The sequence below is a fragment of the Lepisosteus oculatus genome, chromosome 14 (assembly GCF_040954835.1).
Source record: "Lepisosteus oculatus isolate fLepOcu1 chromosome 14, fLepOcu1.hap2, whole genome shotgun sequence".
Lineage (NCBI taxonomy): Eukaryota > Metazoa > Chordata > Actinopteri > Semionotiformes > Lepisosteidae > Lepisosteus > Lepisosteus oculatus.
The window spans coordinates 55,768,545-55,782,635 of record NC_090709.1 but is presented as its reverse complement, the minus strand read 5'-3'; the positions used below and the strand labels follow the sequence as shown (position 1 = coordinate 55,782,635).

The following is a 14,091-nucleotide window of genomic DNA, read 5'->3' as shown; positions in this document are numbered from 1 at the left end:
TGTCTTTCTGTGCCTTCATCTCTGTCTCTCTCTCCTTCCTTTCTGTCTGTCTCTCTGTCTGTCCTGCGTTGTCCCAGCTGGGTCTGTCTCCCCGACTCTCTGCCTTCAGCTCTGTTCGCCGATGTCCCACCAGCCCGTCTCTCTCACAGCCTGTCTCTTGACTTGCAGGAGGAAGAGGAGGTGGAGACAGCTCCTCCGGCAGGAGAGAGGAAGAAGGTCAGTGCTGGTCCCACCCTGCCTCCTGTCCTGTCTGTGGTGGAGTTTCGCCGTCTTGTCTGTCCCTGGGTCTCAGTGTCTCTCTCTCGTTCAGCCCTGTCTGTCAGTGTCTCTCTCCTCTTCCTCTCTGTCCTGTGGTGTCCAGGCAGTGTGTCTCTCTCCTCCTCCTCCTCTCTGTCCTGTGGTGTCCAGTGGGTCAGTATTAGTGGGCTACACCCAGGCTCACTCACTGTGAGTGTGATCTCAGCAGTCTCTGCTCTTGGGACACTTGACTCACCTGTCTCTCTCTTTCTCTCCCTGTGCTGTCCCTCTCCTGCCCCCTCTCTCCCTCCTCGGACTCCAGCTGGAGGAGGTCCAATCACCACTTCCTGTGGGACAGAAGAAAAAGAAGGTGGGTAATGCTCTGATCCTCTCTTTACTCCTGTCTAGTGTCCAGTCAGTGTGTCTGTATGAACCCCTCTCTCTCTCAGTGCAGTGTTCATGTACTGGAGTGTCCAGTCAGTGTGTCTGTATGAACCCCTCTCTCTCTCACTGCAGTGTTCATGTACTGGAGTGTCCAGTCAGTGTGTCTGTATGAACCCCTCTCTCTCTCAGTGCAGTGTTCATGTCCTGGAGTGTCCAGTCAGTGTGTGTGTATGAACCCCTCTCTCTCTCAGTGCAGTGTTCATGTCCTGGAGTGTCCAGTCAGTGTGTCTATATGAACCCCTCTCTCTCTCAGTGCAGTGTTCATGTACTGGAGTGTCCAGTCGTGTGTCTGTGTGAACCCCTCTCTCTCTCAGTGCAGTGTTCATGTCCTGGAGTGTCCAGTCAGTGTGTCTGTATGAACCCCTCTCTCTCTCTCTCAGTGCAGTGTTCATGTACTGGAGTGTCCAGTCCGACTCTTAACGTGACTCTCCTGTCTCTGCTTCAGAAGCGCCGATGCGCCTTTTTAAAGTCCCTGAGCTGCGTGTCGGTGGAGACAGATGATCAGGACGAGCCGATGGAGGCGGCGGAGACCGTCAGTCAGGAGAGGTTGAGCGAGTGAGAGGAGGAGCAGGCTGCCGGGAAGGACAAGAAGAAGAAGAGGAGATGCAGGTGAGCAGACGGGGGGGCGCCGCCCGGTCATGTCTGTGACTCAAGGAGGAGTCTCCTCTTGCTGTTTGATGTCATGGTGACGTCTGTGTCTGTGTCCCTCACACCTGCAATAACAATATCCTTTCCAGGTTCCTTTCCTGGTTCTGTGCCTGCTAAGATCTAGACTGGACTGGACCGGACCGGACCGGAGCCGAGGGACCCCAGACTGGGCTTGACCGAAGCAGAGGGACCCCAGACTGGGCTGTACTGGAGCTGAGGGACCCCAGACTGGGCTGTACTGGAGCTGAGGGCCACCAGACTGGACTGGACTGGAGCTAAGGGGCCCCAGTCTGTGCTGGACCGAAGCTGAGGGACCCCAGACTGTGCTGGACCGAAGCTGAAGGACCCCAGACTGGACTGGACTGGAGCTGAGGGGCCCCAGTCTGGACTGGACCGAACCTGAGGGACCCCAGACTGTGCTGGACCGAAGCTGAGGGGCCCCAGACTGGACTGGACTGGAGCTGAGGGGCCCCAGCCTGGACTGGACCAAAGCTGAGGGACCCCAGACTGGACTGGACCGAAGCTGAGGGCCCCAGTCTGGACTGGACCGAACCTGAGGGACCCCAGACTGGACCGAACCTGAGGGGCCCCAGCCTGGACTGGACCAAAGCTGAGGGACACCAGACTGGACTGGACCGAAGCTGAGGGCCCCAGTCTGGACTGGACCGAACCTGAGGGACCCCAGACTGGACCGAACCTGCGGGACCCCAGCCTGGACTATACTGGAGCTGAGGGGCCCCAGCCTGGACTGGACTGGAGCTGAGGGGCCCCAAACTGGACTGGACTGGAGCTGAGGGGCCCCAGACTGGACTGGACTTTTGTTAAACATCAATAAAATTTTTTTTAAAAAAATCTGTTTAGCTTTTTGTTTCCCCCCCCCCCCCCCCCAAAGTTGCTGCTGGGAGAGGTGTGAGTGGGGCCAGCAGGGGGCGCTCTCACCCTGCGGTCTGTGTGAGTCCTGATGCCCCAGTATAGTGACGGAGGACACTGGACTGTAAACAGGCGCCGTCCTTCGGATGAGACGTCAAACCGAGGTCCTGACTCTCTGTGCTCATTAACAATCCCGGGGTGTTTCTGGAGGACAGTAGGGGTGTTACCCCAGTGTCCTGGCCTGATTCCCCCCCTGGTCTTGACCCATCATGGCCTCCTAATCACCCCCCCCTCTCTGAACTGGCTCCATCCCTCTGCTCTCCTCCTCACTGAGAGCTGCTGTGTGCTGAGCGGACTGGAGCATCATCCAGGGGGGGCTGGAGGGGATCCCCCTGACCTGGGAGGAGCTCTGAGTGGAGAGTCCAGACTTATTAATTATTAATATAAGAAGTTTTCACGACCCGGACTCGTGAAGGTACAGGTCTTCTCCCATCGTCCGGAGCAAGGTGAGAGGCCACCCCCTCGGGGCGCAGTATCCCCGATGCACCCCCCCCCACCACTCAAAACGACACACACTTCTGTGACGATTGGGAGACCCCGGTTCGACCAGCCCCTGCGGTGGAGGAAACGACCCACTGGAGAGAACACGCAGACTCCACACAGAAGGGTCACCTCGGCATTTATTCCAACAGCAAAACAACACCAGAGAGAAACGGTCTCCGAAAGAGAAGCGTACACCGGGAAAAACACGACAGGGTCATTACAAATGGGAATAGGAGTTCTTTTTTTCTGTTCCGGACGTCAGTTGTATCGTGTCCTGGTGATTTCTCCCGTTTCGAACGGAGTTTAATGTCGCGTTTCTACTTTATTAGAGAGAGGCACTGAACTTTGGGGAACGTGACATCCACCCAGTATTACTAGTAGATTGATAAATGTAAATGTTCTTTTTCCCCCTGTATTATATCTCGCGAAATATAACGATGGCCAACTCCTTAAGTCGAAATTTAAACCCTTATCAGCTACAAGACAGTCCGTCAACATCGCCGCGGCCCGAAGCGCGACCTTCGGTATGACGTTAGCCGAAGCGGGTAGGGTAAGGACGTCACAGCCGGGGGAAGCCCCTATCACGTGAGAGTGGTGCGGCGGGCGACGAGCCCCCGGGAGCGAAGAGAAGTTGATTTGCATGGGGTGTGGAAACACTACACGACCGGGCAAGCGAGCCGTTTTTTTTTGTTTGTTTTTTTCCAGAACATCAGAACAACTGCAGAGATGACCATCGATCCACTCCGGACGTTTCCTTTTTTGTCCTCTTTGGCCTCCAAAATAAAAAAAAAACTGGGATCCATCGTGGCGTTGCCAAATTAAAACGTCGACCACTTTTCGGGCTTTCGTGCTGTCCATGATGAAACCGTCATGGTTGTGTAAGGATACGTTACGTCACAGACCGGCGGCGCTCGGGCGTGAGGAGTGTCGTTACGTTTTTGAAACGGGCACGTCAGACAAGATCTCTGAAAAGATCTCCGAAAAACCCAAACCTGTAAGTTTTTTTATATAGCGCCTTTCACAACAAGAATGCCCCAAGGCCCCGAACAAAGGAGTTGTTCCACACCCCCGCCACCCTCTGTGTACAGTAGAGCCCCCTGTCCTGACTGGAGGAGCTCAGCCAGCTGTGTCTGGAGAGAAGCCAGGGTATCGGCTTCAACCACAGGGCTGGGCGGTTTGTTCCCCACCTCCACCACCCTCTGTGTACAGTAGAGCCTCCTGTCCTGACTGGAGTGACAGTAGAGACGGGGTTCATGGGTTATCTGGAGGGGGACTTCGCTCCAACAAAACGCCCAGCCCTGCTGCTCCTACCTCGGACGGAAGACACTTTCCCCAGCTGCTCCATCGTCTTCTCCCTGCGGGAGACCGGCCGCCTGCCGGATCGGGGGGCGCTGTCGCCGGGGCGGGCCGCGGCCCCCTACGTCGAGGGGCTCACGGGGGGGGGGCGCCCCGCTCGTCGTCGGCACCGGCGCCGCGTTCTCTGCCGCCGCCACCACCGCCACCACCGGCGTCGGGCCGCGGGCCTCACCTGGAGGCAACACACCGGCTTCTTTTAACAGATCACCTCGGGAATCGGGAACAACGGAGCTGTGTGCGGCCGTCTGTACGGAGGGGTTCAGCGCGGGGGGGCTCCGTGCTCGGGTCTGGACCCGGGGGGGGGGGGACTGTCTGTGTGGAGTCTGCATAGTCTACCTGTGTTCTCTGGGTCCAAAGACAGGCTTTTGGGCTAATTGGCTTCTGGGAAAACTGGACCTGGTGTGTGTGTGTCCTGTGATGGACTGCTGTCCTGTCCAGGGTGTGTGAGTGTGTGTGTCTGTGTGTCCTGTGATGGACTGCTGTCCTGTCCAGGGTGTGTGAGTGAGTGTGTGTATGTCCTGTGATGGACTGCTGTCCTGTCCAGGGTGTGTGAGTGTGTGTGTCTGTGTGTCCTGTGATGGACTGGTGTCCTGTCCAGGGTGTGTGAGTGAGTGTGTGTGTGTCCTGTGATGGACTGGTGTCCTGTCCAGGGTGTGTGAGTGTGTGTGTCTGTGTGTCCTGTGATGGACAGATGGTACCCAGCCTGGACACCCATGAGACACTGGCTTCCTCAGAAGACTCTCACGGAGGGCACACTGTCCCTAACCCGGGTCCAGAAGAAACTACAGTGATCTATAATTCCTGCGCCTCGGAAGGGGTTATGACGTCTATGTCCGGCGCCCGCGCCCGCGGACCGGCGGTTCGGCGTCGCGCTCCGCAGCTCGAGCTTCGGTGCGAGGCAGGGCGGGAGGTGTCGATGTGGCCTCGGCGCCATCTTTGCTGGTGAGTCAATTGTGACCGTTGCGGTACAATAAACCATCAATAAACCTTTTCCCACCCCGACCAGTATTTCTTTCGCGGCCCACGTCCCTTACAATCGACAAACTATAAAAAAACAGTAGCCCTTCGCAACATTACACGCCATTTTTTTATTTTAAACGTCCGTTAGATACGCAGGTGGCTCGATACCTGTCTTAACCTCGCCGGCGTCTTTATACCGGCAAGTGAATTTTATTTGGGGTCCCTCAGAATTGTGACAGAAATGTCAGTGAACCACAATAAAAAACGAAACTTTTTTTTTAAAGGCGATGAATGGATTTTAAGAGTAACCGTGTAGCGACTGACGTAAGGAAAAAAAAGTTGTCTTTCCCTACGAAGACGTTTTGGTACAGGACTTTCTTTAAATATCAGTTGTGCATAGCGTTTTACAAAAAGTTGATGATGATCTTGGAGATAATTGCAAAGGAAAATTGAGATAACTACCAAAACATTACGTGTGAAACGACAGGACAGAACTTTGAACCCACAAAGAAACAAAGGTATGAAATATTGCCTCGTCATGGGGGGTTGATAATTGTAATAAGTGTTCCTAATTTTCGTAAAGAAATGTATACTATGGGAGTCACACGTGAGATTTAGTGTATATACGTTTCATATTGTGCATATATACGGGGTTAAAAAGTGGAATGAGTATGATTATAAACTCGTGTGTCCTATAATCAGATCATTTTTGAACAAGCTTTGATTAGACAGGTGAAAAACAACATCATAATATATTCTCACGTCTGAATATCAGCTTCTCCCCTCTGGCCAACATTTCAGGGCTCCCAGATGTAGATCCCAAATTGAAACAAATATTCATTTGTTACCCTTATTAAAACAGTTAATAGAAGTGAGTGACCAGGGTAAATAAAGGTGGGTCAGTGTAAACTGTTTATTCTGGATCAGACTTCGTCATGTGTGATATGTCATGACTTCTTATATTAAGTTTTATCTTTATATTTAGTTCTACATGTGTAATAGATGCGATGTGTGTCCATAAAACGGTTTCTCCAGGGGAAAATCAAGTTGGTTTTAAAACTGTGTTTCCTTTTTAGGGTACGTTTGCATTCCAAGTGTGGGGTTTTTGCCTTTTTATCAAATTTTGGATGTGAATCCGTGGTATTTTTCCTGAGACAAGTTGCCTTTCTTATACGCGGAGGGATCTGCTCGTGAGATGTCCGCTCGGTCCATTTCTGAGCTCAGTATAAGGTGTAGAAAGCATGACTGTCATCATAACCCGCCTCTCACCCTGGCCCGAGCCTGAAGCATGCCCCCTAGTGCAGGGTTAGAGGTGTGGAATAATGTTGTGACTATTGCTTCATCAATAACATGCTGATTGCATGTTTCTAGATGGGTATAACAGAGGGGCTTTATTAATAATTGCTTACACTTATATAGCACTTTTCTGGACACTCCACTCAAAGCGCTGCACAGGGAATGGGGAATCCCACTACCGCCACCAATGTACAGCCCCCACCTGGATGATGCGACGGCAGCCATAGTGCGCCAGAACGCTCCCCACACAGCAGCTCTCAGTGGGGAGAAGAACAGAGGGATGAAGCCAGTTCAGAGAGGGGGGTTATTAGGAGGCCATGATTGGTAAGGGCCAATGGGAAATTTGTCCAGGACGCCTGGGTTACACCCCTACTCTTTTCGAGAGACGCCCTGGGATTTTTACTGACCGCAGAGAGTCAGGACCTCGGTTTGACGTCTCATCCGAAGGATGGCGCCTGTTTACAGTCTAGTGTCCCCCGTCACTATACTGGGGTATCAGACCACAGGGTGAGCGCCCCCCTGCTGTCCCACTAACACCTCTTCCACCTCTTATTAGCCAGTGAAAAATGGTAGCTTCCTCATAGACACCGCAGGAAGACAGGAGTTTGTGATGAAAGTTCGAGAGGGATGGCCACACCCTAGTTCGGTCAAACTCGGCTGTCGATATTTTAGCAATCACTCCTGACTCCTCTCCTGAAACACTGTTAATACTGCACATGATCCCCCTCTCTCCCTCGCGTCCCTCTCCCACCCCGTCTCCACCTGTGTAGCTGCCCCCCCTGGTCACTCCTCCTCGCTGTGCAGGGGGGGTCCCAGCCTCCTCGTCCTCTGGCCAGGAGCCCTCAGCCAAGCGGGTTTAGCCAGATCATCACTCCCTGATCCTTTCAGTATGCTAAATTCCTGGTGTTGTTTTTTTTCTCCCCAGAAAACTGACTGTCCGCCCCACCTCTGCGCTAAGTGGACGATGAAGTCAGGTTCCAGTGTGCCTGGTGTTTACAGGTAATACTTCAGACTGGTCGGCCTCACCTCAGGGTGTCTGGGCGTTTGATATTATACAGTTGCAATGCTGAGGCCTGTGACTGTGATGCTGTAAGGCTACAGGAGTCTCTCTGGAGATCCTGAAGGATTTCCGGCGTTCGTGTGGAAACACAGCCCCACCCTCCCGCAGTGTCCAGTCCGCAGAATTTCCTGGAGACGTGGTCTCGCCGATGGGCGACCCCGCCAGCGAGAGACTATCTGAGGCACGATGTTCTGTACGGTTCAGTTAATTAGACGCGCACAGATGTTGAGCTCATCGTCCTTTTAATTGTGCCATCTATGCTAACTGTAGCCGAGATCGAACTATCAAGGTGACAGATCAATAATTTTAAATTAAATAGATGCATGATATTGCTAGCGCTGATGCAAGAGGCAAGTCAGAGGAACTGAACACAGAATGGATAGGAGTCGCAGTGAGTGAGAGAGGAATGAGCTAAATTATTTAAGAGAATTAAACCACTGAAGAACAGGAGACACAGTGAGAGAGAGGAGATCACAGGAAATACCTCAGTAACAAACATACTAACACACAGGACAGGAGACACAGTGAGAGAGAGAGGAGATCACAGAGAATCCCTCAGTAACAAACCCACAGGACAGGAGACACAGCGAGAGAGAGGAGATCGCAGGAAATTCCTCAGTTTTAAGTGCAGACAACCGGACAGGAGACAGAGTGAGGAAGAGTAAATGAAACACAGTAGGATTGATAGGAGACGGGTTATGAAGAGATGGGACACATCTCTTCATAAAGAGATGTGTCCCATCTCGCTGAACTCGCTGGCTGAGTTAATTGACGCTGCTGTTTCTTTGGCAGATGAAGTCGGGGTCCAGAGTTTCGCTGACGTGGCAGAACCGTCCCAGCTCGGTCTCCTCCCATTCCTGCAGGTCAGTGCCCCTTCAGTCAGACCCTGTATTCGGGGAGACACACAGGGAAGTCGCACACTGTGAAAAAAGGCTCCAGAGACATCGCTGAACCACAGAATAGCTCCTGAGCATTTGTGCACCTTTTGGAATTCTTCACGTATAGTGAAAGGTGAAAATAAAACCAAGAATGGGTGTCGCGTCTTTACACAGAGGTGGATGGGGAACAAGCTGCCCAGCCTTGTTGTTGATGCCGATACCCTGGCTTCTCTCCAGATACAGGTGGATTAAATCATGGGTCAAATTAATCACTAACTACCAGACAGGCTTGAAAAACCGAATGGCGTTCTCTCGTTTTTAACCTTTCTTCAATTCTTAGAAAACCTGCACGCAGAAAAAAAATAATTTGCATTTTTTTACTACTTCCAACGGTCAGGTCTGTGGGTATTTAAATCTGACTAGAATGTGTATTGTTCAAAATCTCTTGTTCACTATCAGTGTTGTTGTTTTCAGTGTCATTCTCATTACTCCTGTGGGTTTTATACTGTGGTAAAGAGTTAAAAAAGTCCTCACTTTGTGCTGCTCTCGGTTTAACGGTGGCGTACTCCACATCACTGTCGGGTAGTGTGATGTCTGTAGAGAACAGGATACGGGTCAATACTTATGTTAACTTATACTATACAGGATAAGACTTACATTAACACCATACTGAACAACAGGGCTCACTGTTCACACGCGTATTGACACTGTTCAGACGACAGGACTCACTGTTCACGCTTGTATTCACGCTGTACACAACAGCAGGACTTACTATTATTACAAATGTTCACACTTGTGTTAAAACTGGACAGAGCAGCAAGAAGTTATCATGATGTTTTATTTCTGCTAGTTTAATAGATAGAAGTAAAAGATCCTCACTTTGTGCGGCTCGGGGTTTGTTGACTGTGGAGTATTCAACAGCAGTATCTGTGTTAATTCTGCAAAGAATAAAACACGTGTTCTCACCTGTAACGCTGTGCAGAGCAAGAGGGAATTCAATGAGTTAACACTGCACAGAACCGGACTCACTGTTCACACTTGTATTGACACTGTACAGAACCGGACTCACTGTTCACACTCGTATTGACACTGTACTGACCAACAGGACTCACTGCTCACACTCGTGTCGACACTTGACACTCGTATCCAGTAAGCCTTTGCTACCATTATCAAACACAGAAATCGTTATAATTTAATTTTAAAAACATGGCTAAGCATGGGTTTAAAGTATATTCAACAGTGCAGGTGCATTCAAAGAAATAGAGTTTCCCAAGCCCTCGCAAAGAATTACCATTTCCAAAGATGTCTAGTCTCAAGCATTAACATCCAAAGTACCTGTCTTAGCTGGGGCAGGAAGTTTGCCAAGCCACCTGAAAGAATTACCATTTCAAAAGATGTCTGTTGTAAGCCAGGTTCAATCATTACCATCCAAAGTATCGGTCTTCCCTTGGGGCAAGAGGGTTTCCTGTGTGTCTAGGATGTGTACTTCCCTTAAATAAAGGATGAATATGGGTACCATAGGTATTAAATCTCCCAAAGCTCAGAGTTAAACTAAAAAACCCTTGGTGAGTGTGTTATAACATGGATGGGTATTTATAGTCCAGTGCCTCCTATTTTACTAGAGATTCTGTTTGGGATTCAGAACTCGGGATCAAAATACTCCAGAGTAATTTAACGCAACCTTCCTGCTACCATGATCAGAGCAGTATTAGATTAAATTTGTCATTTATTGAAAGCCCAGTTTTTAACAATCATTTTCATTTGAACTTACTTTTTTCAAAGAAGGATCTGAGGTTCACTTCTTAAATTAAATCTTTTGACAAGAGGTAAGACTTCTATTTTACATTTAAACCCATGTTAGCACAATTTCTGTGTGTGATAATGTCCTTGAATTCTGACAACATCACACTAAATTACATGATATAAAACAGCTAATGTCTCTAGAGATAAAAATTCTGGGATGCTTCTAATTACTTTGCATTACCAGGGACAGTTTAATTCACCTTGTACAGTACTGAAAGACCAAAATGCTTTTTTTAAAAGTTATTTAACATTTTATAGAACTTTGTCTACTATGGCAACATGATGGTCTTGGCCACTTATCTTAGGATAAAGATAGGATAAAGGTTTATCTTTTGCACCTACCTGCCCCCCAGGGAAGGCCAATGCTTTCTACGTTGATGGTTCCCTACAGTAGACTGTACCTTATCTTCAAAGGTAATGTATATTGACCCAAATCAGTTTTGGAATCCAATCTACTGACGAGATGGAGCACATCCTTTTTTCAGGATTTTAGCATCATATGTTTAGTATATTTAGTCCCTAATGCTGAAAGAAATGATCATAGAACATTTGGACACTTTGTGGGCATGAAATACAAAGAAAATCATGTTCTATGGTACAAGATAAATACAAAACTTAAGCTTTTATTTTAATTAGATTTGTTGTTAAAGCATAAGCAATGATTTATTACATTAATATATGTCAAAATAACATTTTAGCATCATACGTTTAGTATATTTAGTCCCTAATGCTGAAAGAAATGATCATTTGTTTAACACGCACGGGTCTGTCTCAAAGGATGCAGTGCTCATGAAAGGGCTCTCAAACCCTGCATTTCAGATGCCTAGCTGTATCCCTCACATGTGGCACCTCAGAATGACTTCTAACCTTACCTGTGGTGTCTTCAGTCCCTATTGCTCAATGCATGGTGTACGTACTACATACATGTGTCTTGAGAATGAGGAATGGGCCCCTGAGACAGTCATTTGCCTGTTTCACAAATGATCGTATTTTACTAGAGATTCTGTTTGGGATTCAGATGTGCATTCGGATTTATTGGTACATGCCCAGGGCAGTAAGCAGTCTGAGGATTTATTTCCAGACAGCATAGAGCAGTGAAGCAGTGAAGTAGTGCATAAAGCATAAGCAATCATTTATTACATTAATATATGTGAAAATAACATTTTAGCATCATGCGTTTAGTATATTTAGTCCCTAATGCCAAGGACTCCAGCAGTCTTACAACCACTGCCCTGTTTGCCTCGCCAGACACGATCTCTATTCTGTTGTAATCCACGATGTTCTTCAGGTGATTTATCATGTCCTTCCTCGCCTGTTGAGAGGCCATCTTGATCTCTTCTGCCGTGGCGTGCTTCATACACGCCCTCTCCAAGTGAGCAGGAAGCTGATCAAAAGTATTCAGGCATATCTTGCACACCAGGGGAATCCTCGTGGGTTTCCTTTGAAAATAAATGATACCATCTGTGTATAGAAACAAGCTAAGACTGATTTCTTAAATTATCCTTAATTTTCTCTCTCATAGTTTGAGCATAATGATTTTATTATATTTATATAAGAATTGCTCATTGCTCCAAAATAAATAATGGTTTCATAAAAAAGTGAACACTTACTTGGTCTCAGTCACAGACTTTCCAATAGAAGCCATTGTGGAGTTCAGCAACTGCAGGTCCTAGAAGTGGGAAAGGAATTTTAAAAGAGAAATTGAATTACAAAACAAAAGGTATGGCTGAGGGATCACTGAAATATATATATATACAAATTCCAAAGACTGAGTCTATATCTCCTTTAGGTGAGGACAGACTGGGTCAAACAAAAACAACATTTGAAGTGAATTACAAATGTATTGAGTTGTGATGCAACTGTAACTTGAACCTAACATGACTGGGGCGTGCATTTTTTAAATTGCATTTTCACAGCTGAAATACAAAATGAAGCTGATCGCAGTCCAAACTCAAGGTATTGTTGTAAAACTAAATATTCAACATGTTTCTACCTGTCCCTTTTCAGCTCACTCAGAAGTCCATAGCCTGCAGCCTGGTGCCTCTCTGTCTCTCCCCCTCCACACTGCTGGTCCAGTGGAGGTGCTGTTTGATCCTGCAGGATCTGTCCAGTCTCGTATAGTCTTACTGAGCAGCGCAGGGCTCCCTGGCCCCAGGTACGAACAGTGAGTGTCAGTGCAGAACAGTTCTCTGACACTCCGCTCCCTCACTCCAGCTGATCAGGGCAACTACACAGTGAGGGACCTTAAGGGAAGCAGTATCAGCACTGTGATCGTCACTGTGGGCGGTGAGCAGGTCTACAGTAGGGTCACTAGAGGGCTTTATATTCTTGACAGAGTGTGTTCTTCTATCATCCTCTGTCCTGATTGTCTTTCAGCTCACAGAGACACTGTCACCCTGCAGCCTGAAGCCTCTCTGTCTGTCCTTCTGTTCACTGGAGAGCCAGTGGGGGTGCTGTTTGATCCTGCAGGAGGTGGAAACTGGACCTCAGTGTGTTCTGTCCAGAACAGCACAGCCAGCTGTTTCCCCCAGTACAGTTTTTTTTTATTGATGATTAGCCATATGTTGATTATAATATTGGACATAATGTATAATTTGAACTCGATATTTTTCAGGAGTGAATGATTGTATATTTTCAGAATAAATTTCGAAACCAAATTATTGTCCCTCGATCTCTGTCCCTCTCTCACCCTGCTGTCTGTCTGTCCCTGCCTCTCTGTCTCTCTCTTTCAGCCCCATCTGTCAGTCTGTCTGTCCCTCGATCTCTGTCTCTCTCTCTCTCCTTCCTCTCTCTCTCTCGGTTTGTTTGTCCCTCAATCTCAATCTTTCTCTTTGCCCGTTGTCTTTCTGTGCCTTCATCTTTGTCTCTCTCTCTCCTTCCTTTCTGTCTGTCACTCTGTCTGTCCTGCGTTGTCCCAGCTGGGCCTGTCTCCCCGGCTCTCTGCCTTCAGCTCTGTTCGCCGATGTCCCACCAGCCCGTCTCTCTCTCAGCCTGTCTCTTGACTTGCAGGAGGAAGAGGAGGTGGAGACAGCTCCCCCGGCAGGAGAGAGGAAGGAGGTCAGTGCTGGTCCCACCCTGCCTCCTGTCCTGTCTGTGGTGGAGTTTCGCCGTCTTGTCTGTCCCTGGGTCTCAGTGTCTCTCTCTCTTTCAGCCCTGTCTGTCAGTGTCTCTCTCCTCCTCCTCTCTGTCCTCAGTGTGTCTCTCTCCTCCTCCTCCTCTCTGTCCTGTGGTGTCCTGTGGGTCAGTATTAGTGGGCTACACCCAGGCTCACTCACTGCGAGTGTGATCTCAGCAGAGTCTCTGTGCTCTTGGGACACTTGACTCACCTGTCTCTCTCTTTCTCTCCCTGTGCTGTCCCTCTCCTGCCCCTTCTCTCCCTCCAAGGACTCCAGCTGGAGGAGGTCCAATCACCACCTCCTGTGAGACAGAAGAAAAAGAAGGTGGGTAATGCTCTGATCCTCTCTTTACTCCTGTCCAGTGTCCAGTCAGTGTGTCTGTATGAACCCCTCTCTCTCTCAGTGCAGTGTTCATGTCCTGGAGTGTCCAGTCCGACTCTTAACGTGACTCTCCTGTCTCTGCTTCAGAAGCGCTGGTGCATCTTTTTTTAAGTCCCTGAGCTGCATGTCGGTGGAGACAGAAGATCAGGACGAGCCAATGGAAGTGGCGGAGACCGTATCTCAGGAGAGGAAGAGCGAGGGAGAGGAGGAGCAGGCTGCTGGGAAGGACAAGAAGAGGAAGAGGAGGTGCAGGTGAGCAGACGGGGGCGCCGCCCGGTCGTGTCTGTGATTCAAGGAGGAGTCTCCTCTTGCTGTTTGATGTCATGGTGACGTCTGTGTCTGTGTCCCTCACACCTGCAATAACAATATTCTTTCCAGGTTCCTTTCCTGGTTCTGTGCCTGCTAAGATCTGGACTGGACTGTGCTGGACCGGAGCTGAGGGGCCCCAGACTGTGCTGGACCGAAGCTGAGGGGCCCTAGACTGGACTGGACCTAACCT

General features: G+C 49.1%; 1 long non-coding RNA gene across 1 annotated transcript in view; it reads right to left on the bottom strand.

Moving 5' to 3' along the window:
• Positions 1-492: 492 nt before the first annotated feature.
• The window catches only part of LOC138243229 (uncharacterized), a 36,346-nt gene continuing 22,747 nt past the window's right edge, over positions 493-14,091 (bottom strand). Inside the window, exon 5 of the long non-coding RNA XR_011192052.1 lies at positions 493-580. This is a non-coding gene — a long non-coding RNA (uncharacterized lncRNA). The remainder of the gene's footprint in view (positions 581-14,091) is intronic.